Genomic DNA, 8,738 nt, shown 5'->3' with positions numbered 1-8,738 from the left:
TACAGCAAGGTGACCCAGTTACACATACATGTATACATTTTTTTCTCACATTATGCTCCCAAAGACATTCTATGATGCCACCATCACCCTCATACCAAAACCAAAGATACCACCAAAAAAGAAAACTATAGGCCAGTATCTTTGATGAATATAGATGCAAAAATTCTCAACAAAATTTTAGCCAACTGAATCCAACAACATGTAAAAAAGATCATATACCACAACCAAGTGGGATTCATCCCAGATTCACAAGGATGGTTCAACATAAGCAAAATCAATCAACGTCATATACCATATTAAAAAAAGAAAAGTCAAAAACCACATGATCATCTCAATAGATGCAGAAAAAGCATTTGACAAAGTACAACATCCCTTCATGATAAAAACTCTTACCTAAGTGGGTATAGAGGGAACATACCTTAACACAATAAAAGCCATTTATGACAAACCCACAGCAAATATAATAACTGAGAAAAGCTAAAAGCCTTCCCACGGAAATCCGGAACAAGACAAGGATCCCCACTCTCACCACTGGTAATTCAACACAGCATTGGATTGAGAATTCTTTTTTAAAGAATGGATCCTACAATACCAATCCATCATCTTCAATGGAAGCATAAGAAGCCACACTGCTCAGTTAGCCAGCTACCTGGGTCTCCTCTCCTCCCAGGCCTCAAGTAGTCAGCCTAAATAGAGAGGAGAAGGGGTTTTAGGAGCTGCCAAAATCATGCTGTGGGAAAGTTTTGGTGCTAAACTGAAAGAGATGAGCTTTCTCTTTTAGAACATTAGTTGAGCTTGTAACAGGCTGGTCTGTATCTTCATGATGCCTTTTCAGATCAACCCCCTTTCTTCTCATTTGAACCTAAGACAAATATTTCACATGTGTATAAAAATAAGTTATTTCTAGGTAATAAGACGGCTGGTAATTTTTACTTTTTTGTTTATTGGTATATTCCTAATGATATATATTCAGCAACTAATTCTTTTAAAAAATACGTTTTTCTAAACTTGGTACTGATGTGGGAGTATAGATTAGTGTAACCCTCTTGCAGGGCAATTTTAAGACATTCTAAACTATTAAAATATATATACTTTCAAAAAAAAAAAAAAAAAGAATTCTTTTTTAAAAAATCACCCAAACAAGAATTTAGTTGCAGGCAAGCAGTGTTTCACACCCTGGCACAAACCAACAAAAATTGTACATGAAGGAACCCACCATAAACCCAGTCTTCAAAATACAAAAAACACACATAAGGAAACAAAGCAACATGAATGCACACCAGCAGAAACAACAAAATCAGACTCATAAAGCCTTTAAATAGTGGGCTTACCATATTCAGAATATAAAATATATATAATTTAGAATCAAGTATAGAGCAGGAGACTATAAAAGTAACCAGATTTGAAAAAAATTTTAGTGAAGGGGTTTAGCAACAGATTAGACACTGGCAAATGGATCTAAAGAAATTCTCTACATGTAGCAAGGAGATTCAAGAGAAAAATGTGAAAGATGTTTGTGCAAATCAGATTTCTAAGAAGAGGAAAAAAATGGGTCAGAGGCTCTTTGGATAGTTTAAAAAAAGTGATAATTTAACAACTCAAATTTGATTCTATTTTTAAATCTCAGAAGACAATAAGCTCATACTATTTCTCAAGAGAGTTCAAAATATTCCAGAAGGCAAATAATCTTAATTGTATACATAGAAATTATTCCAAAGCATAGAAAAAGAGGGAACAAATTCCAACTCAATTTTAAGAGATTAATAACAATAAGATTAATAACAAGAATAACAAAGATTAATCTCAATCATGAAAACACATTTGGAAAATCCAAAACAGCAAACAAAAAACAGCAATGAAAAGTGATAATCTTGGAATTCCTGTCGTGGCACAGTGATTAATGAATCCAACTACCAACCATGATGTTGTGGGTTTGATCCCTGGCCTCGCTCAGTTGGTTAAGGGTCCATCATTGCCGTGAGCTGTGGTGTGGGTCTCAGACGCGGCTCGGATCCCAAGTTGCTGTGGCTGTGGCATAGGCCAGTGGCTACAGCTCCAATTAGACCCCTAGCCCGGGAACCTCCAAATGCCGAAGGAGCGGCCCTAGAAAAGTCAAAAAGACAAAGTGATAATCTCCTTTATTCCAGGAATGCAAGGGTGATTTAACAATGGAGAAAAAAATATCATCTCAAAGGATGTAGAAAAAATAGCATGATAAAATTCAAGTCTTTTTTTTTTTTTTTTTAAGGGCCACACCCATAGCATATGGAAGTTCCCCGGTCAGGGATTGCTTCCAAGCCACTGCTGCGACCTATGCCACAGCCAGATCCCTTAACCCACTCGCTGGGCTGGGGAATGAACCTGCACGTCTGCAGTGACTCAAGCCGCTGCAGTCAGATTCTTAACCCACTGTGCCACAGCGCCAAAGCGTGAACTCCTTCAACAGTCATTTATAATTAAAAAAGCAAATCAGAACTTTGAATAGAACTTATTTAACCTGATAAATGGCATTTACAAAAAACCTACAGCAAATGTCTTTAGAGTGAATCATTTAACCATTTCCTTTAAGATAATAATTTATTGTCAACATTATAGTGGAAGTTTAGTTCGTATAGTGTAGCAAGAAAAACAAATATAAAGCTATCAGGATTGGAAATTCTAGTTATCACCCTAAGGTAATCTCCAATGAATCACATCCTTTCTGAGTGTAGGCAGAACCTATGACTTGCTTCTAGCAAACAGACAAAGATGATGGGTGTAGGTACTGCCTTGACCAGATTATGTGCTGTGGCAAAAGTGATGGAATTATTCAGTCTTGTGATTACATTGTTATGTAGAACTGTTAGTGACTGGATTAGTATTCTACTGCCTTTGAAGAAGCAAATTGCCCTGTTGTGAGAAGGCCTGTGAATGGGCCACAGTAAGGAGCTGCAGGGTCACTAGGAGCTGTGGGCAACCCCCGGCTGAGAGCCAGCAACAAAACAAACGGGGACGTCCTTTCTCCAGCCCCAAATAACTGAATTCTGCCAGCATAACGTGATCCTTGGAGAGGGCCCTAAGCTCTACAAAAGATCACAGCTTGGCTGACACACTGCTTGCAGCCTTGTGAGACCCTGGGCAGGGAACCTCGCTAAGTGACCCACAGAAACATGGAGATAATAAGTGTATGTTGTTTTGAGCCACTAAGTTTGAGGTAGTTTGTTTTGACCAACAGATAACTAATATAAACAGGTACAAACTGTCATTATTAAGAGCCTTAACAAACAGATAAAATACAGTTTATAAGATACCATTTATAGGAGCTCCCTGGTGGCTCAGTGGCTTAAGGATCTGTTGTCACTACAGTGGCTTGGGTTGCTGCTGTGGCATGGGTTTGATCCCTGGCCTGGGAACTTCCATATGCTGCTGGTGCTGCCAAACATATACAAATACATATATACACTTATATATATAAATAAATGAATGAGATCTTTATGAAGAAAACATTTTAAAACTTTAATGAAACATGTAAGTAATAAAATAATAAAAGAGTAAGCAGATGGATAAGTTGTTTATGGGTAAGCAGACTCAGTATTATAAAAAGATGAACGATTTCCACATTTATCTATAGCTTTAATGCAATGTCATTTAAAATCCCAGAAAGGTTTTTCATAGAACTTTACAAATTTATAATAGCAGTTTATAGAGGAAAGCAGAGAACTAAGAAGAGTCAAAATACTCTTAAGAAGGAAGACAAAGTGAGGTAAGGGATTTGTCTTAACTTTCAAGCTCTCAAGACTTATAAAGCTAAGATACAATTATACAGCAGGATATTACACACAGAGATAGTTACACAGACTGATGGAACAGAATAGAGAACACAGAAATAGGCTCATTGGTATATGGGAACTTGATACATGACAAAGTTGGTATTGCAGATCAATGGGAAGAGTAGATATTCTATGAATGGTGTTAGGACAATTGATATTCACATGAAGGAAAAAAAGTGGATTCTCTTCTTCACAATATAAAAAAAGACCAATTCAAGTGAATTTGAAACTTAGGTAATATTGTGAACATTTAAAACAAAAACATATTTAGGGCTCTGATGTAGACAAGGATTTAAGATATCAAAAGCACAGTCTTGGAGTTCCCATTGTGGCTAGGCAGATTAAGAAACTGACATAGTGTCTATGAGGATGCAGGTTTGGTCCCTAGCTTCACTCAGTGGTTTAAGGATCCAGCATCGCCACAAGCTGTGGCATAGATCACAGTGTGGCTGTGACTATAGCGTAGGCTGGCAGCTGCAGTTCTGATTTAGTCCCTAGACTGGGAACTTTTTTTTTTTCCTCTCTCTTGTCTTTTTAGGGCTGCACCCATGGCATATGGAGGTTTCCAGGCTAGGGGTCTAATTGGAGCTGTAGTCGCTGGCCTACGCCTCAGCCACAGCAACACCAGATCAGAGCCTTGTCTTCAACCTACACCACAGGTCACGGCAACACCAAATCCTTAACCCACTGAGCGAGGCCAGGGATCGAACCCACAACCTTATGGTTCTTAGATTTGTTTCCACTGCACCATGATGAGAACTCCTAGACTGGGAACTTTCATATGCTGCAGGTGCATAAAAAGAAAAAGGAAAAGCACAATCTCTAAGAAAAAAGATTAATAAATTTGACTATGTTAAAATTTTAAATTTTTAATCAAAAAATACACCTTGCGAGTTCCCATTGTGGCTCAGCAGTTATGAACCAGACTATGATCCATGAGGATGTGGGTTTGATCCCTGGCCTCACTCAGCGAGTTAAGGATCCAGGGTTGCTGTGAGCTGTGGTAGGTGCAAATGCAACTTGGATCCCACATTGCTGTGGCTGTGGTATTGGCTGGCAGTTGCAGCTTGGATTCAACCCCTAGCCTGGGAACTTATATATGCTATAAGCGTGGCCCTAAAAAAAAAAAAAAAAAAAAAAAAAAGACAAGAAAAAAAATATAGACCACCAAGAGTGAAAAGATAAGTGTCCAACATGGAGAAGATAAATGGTTCACATACAAGCACCAAATGAGTAGTATGTAAAGTATACAAAGAACTCCTAAAAATCAAGTAGAGAAAAACAAACAACCCAGAAGAATATGGTCAAAATATATAAACAAGCTTTTCAGAGAAGAAAAAATATAAATGGCTAATATATGAAAGAATGTGAGGGAAACATAAGTGAAAACCATTTTGAGAAAAACCTAATTTAAAAAGATATATGCACCCCGATTTTGTCAGTGACATTATCTACAATTGCCAAGGTTTGGAAGCAATGCAAATGCCCATCAACAGATGAATGGCTAAAGATGATGTGGTATATCTATACAATGGAATACTATTCAGCCATAAAAAAGAATGAATTCTGCCTTTTGCAGTAACATGGATGGAGTTGGAAGGCATTATGCTAAGCAAAATAAGCCAGACAGAGAAAAACAAATACTGATTATATCACTTATATGTGGAATCTAAAAAATACAACAAACTAATGAATAAACCAAAAAAGAAGAAGACTCACAGATACAGAGAGCAAACTAATGGTTACCAGTAGGGAGAGAGGAGAAGAGAGGGGCAATGTAGGGGTGGAGAGGAAAAAAGGGCTATTACAGGATTGTATGAAATCATGTCTGTGATTAACCTTGCTCAGCAGGTTAAAGATCTGGCATTGCTGTGGCTGTGGTTTAGGCTGGTGGCTACAGCTCCAATTCACCCCCTAGCCTGGGAACTTCTCCATGTCATGGGTTTAGCCCTAAAAACCGAAAACAAAACAAAACAAAACAAAAAACTTAAACCATATTGAGATAACATTTGTATATTCTTTTTTTTTTTTTTTTTTTTTTTTGTCTTTTGTCCTTTTAGGGCTGCACCAGCAGCATATGGAGGCTCCCAGGCAAGGGGTCTAATCAGAGCTGCAGCTGCCGGCCTACACCAGAGCCACAGCAACGCCAGATCCGAGCAGCGTCTGTGACCTACACCACAACTCACGGCAACACTGGATCCTTAACCCACTGAGCAAGGCCAGGGATTGAACCTATGTCCTCATGGATGCCTGTCAGACTTGTTTCTGCTGAGCCATGACAGGAACACCTGTCTAGTTCTTAAAATGGAGAGCAGCGCTGGTCTGAAATAGTTATCTCTGCACATGGTACTATTTATTGAACAGTTCAGAGGGCAAGGAAGCAAAGAGAAATGCGCTGATGGGTTTCCTTCTTTCCAGCACCTGGACTGCTGACAAGTCTACTGCCCTCTTCCTGTCTTCCTGTATTTTTCTCTCCTTCTCTACTTTGTTTTTTGTTTTGGGATGTTGTGGGGGTTTTTTATTTTTGTTTTTTGTCTTTTTAGGGCTGCACCCACAACATATAGAAGTTCCCAGGCTAGGGGTCGAATCGGAGCTGTAGCTGTTGGACTACACCACAGCAACACAGGATCTGAGCCGCATCTGTGACCTGTACCACAGCTCACGGCAACACCGGATCCTAAACCCACTGAGCGAGGAATCAAACTTGAATCCTCGTGATTACTACTCGGGTTCATTACCACTGAGCCACAACACAAACTCCGGACCTAGAGATTATCATACTAAACAAATAGAAAGAGAAAGACAAATACCATTTGATATATCACTTACATGTGGAATCTAAAAAATGACACAAATGAATCTATCTACAAAACAGAAACAGACTCATAGACGTGGAGAACAGATTTCTTGTTGCCAGGGGGGAGCAGGGGAGAGGAGGGAAGAATTGGGAGTTTGGGATTAGCAGAGGGAAACTATTACATATAGGATGGATACACAACAAGGTCTGACTGTATAGCACAGGGAACTATATTCAATATCCTATAATAAACCACAATGGAAAGGAATATGAGAAAGAATATATACACACATAGATGTGTACATGTATATGTGTGTGTATGTTTATATAACAGTCATTTGGCTGTACAGCAGAAATTAACACAACATTGTAAATCAACTATACTTCAGTAAAGTTTTAAAAAAGAAAATTATTGGAGTTCCCATTGTGGCACAGTGGTTAACGAATCTGACTAGGAACCATGAGGTTGCAGGTTCAATCCCTGCCCTTGCTCAGTGGGTTAACGATCCGGCGTTGCCGTGAGCTGTGGTGTAGGTCGCAGACGCGGCTCGGATCCCGAGTTGCTGTGGCTGTGGCGTAGGCTGGCAGCTACAGCTCCGATTGGACCCCTAGCCTGGGAACCTCCATATGCCGCAGGAGTGGCCCAATGAAATGGCAAAAAGACAAAAAAAAAAAAAAAAAAAAAAGAAAAGAAAATTATTCTTTTAGGTCAGCTTGTAATAGAGCAGAGATTGGTGGTTGAGGCCACTGATTTCTGACTTTGAGTCTATCTCTATTTCCTATACTGTCACCAAAAGGGATGAGGAAAACAAAGGGGAGGAGAGAGTCAGGTGTGCCATCTTGAGGCTGCTGAACGATGCTTCCATGGGAAAGGAGTTTGAAATGTGGTCTTAAAATGAAATTTCTTTCTTTTTTTTTCTTTTTTTTTTTGTCTTTTTGCCTTTTTTTTCTTGAGCCGCTCCCGAGGCACATGGAGGTTCCCAGGCTAGGGGTCCAATCGGAGCCATAGCCACTGGCCTACACCAGAGCCACAGCAACACGGGATCCGAGCCGCGTCTGCAACCTACACCACAGCTCACGGCAACACCGGATCGTTAACCCACTGAGCAAGGCCAGGGATCGAACCCGAAGCCTCATGGTTCCTAGTCGGATTCATTAACCACTGTGCCACGACGGGAACTCCAAAATGAAATTTCTTATTTAGGTGGATTGAATTTCATCATGTGAAAATAGTTCACTGCTATTCATTACTGTGTAAAATCGAGATTTCAGTGAGATTAAGGTCTTTATTAAATTTTCTGAGGTATTAAAAATTAAGACTCCAATTACCGCTGCCATACAAATTAACTTTGGTTAATGCCTTGACCTACTGAGTTACAAATGTGCATTTATTTATTTATTTTATTTTTCTGTCTTTTCTCTTTTAGGGCCACACCCACAGCATATGGAGCTTCCCAGGCTAGGGGTCTAATTGGAGCTGTAGCCTCTGGCCTACACCACAGCCACAGCAATGCCAGATCCCAGCTGCATCTGCAACCTACACCACAGCTCATGGCAACGCTGCATCCTTAACCCACTGAGCAAGGCCAGGGATTGAACCCACAACCTCGTGGTTCCCAGTCAGGTTCATTTCCGCTGCGCCACGACAGGAACTCCAAATGTGCATTTCCAGCCTTTGGTCGCTTGTTCATGAAAGCTTTCAGCCTAACTTGGAGGTGCAGGCCAAGCTAGTAGGAGCTGGGAATTATGAAGCAAGAAGCACAGAATGCCCAAACGGAGAAAGACAAATATCTTTTCCTAATTCTCTCATTTCACAGGTGTGGGAAATTGAGGCCCAGAGGGAGTAATTCGCCAGTGACTTCATAATTCATCGATGGCAGAGCTGAGATGAAACCTCAGGTTCACATCGGGAAACCTTTCACTGCGTCCTATTTCCCTTTCACATTAATCAGCTGCTTTCACCGGTAAGAATCGTTTTCTGAATGAACAACAGTGAATTCTGTAAACTCAAAGATGGAAGAACAGAAAGGAGCACAAATTGTTTTTAAAATAGTTCAGCATTCTGTGAACACACAGGGTTTTGATGAAGAGCAGTCTAGTATTGGGGGAATTCTGAATAATATTCAAATCCT

General features: G+C 39.9%; 1 long non-coding RNA gene across 3 annotated transcripts in view; it reads right to left on the bottom strand.

Moving 5' to 3' along the window:
- Window positions 416-8,738, bottom strand: part of LOC102160118 — a 39,001-nt gene continuing 30,678 nt past the window's right edge. For 2 of the 3 annotated variants that reach the window (XR_001299536.2, XR_001299537.2), the window contains one exon: window positions 416-686. This is a non-coding gene — a long non-coding RNA (uncharacterized LOC102160118). Of the gene's footprint in view, window positions 863-8,738 lie in introns of all 3 variants that reach the window. The other variant, XR_306159.3, reaches the window with a different exon arrangement.

The sequence above is a fragment of the Sus scrofa genome, chromosome 11, assembly GCF_000003025.6.
Source record: "Sus scrofa isolate TJ Tabasco breed Duroc chromosome 11, Sscrofa11.1, whole genome shotgun sequence".
NCBI classification, from domain to species: Eukaryota; Metazoa; Chordata; class Mammalia; order Artiodactyla; family Suidae; genus Sus; species Sus scrofa.
The sequence above is the reverse complement of the archived record's forward strand: the minus strand, read 5'-3'. Positions and strand labels throughout refer to the sequence as shown.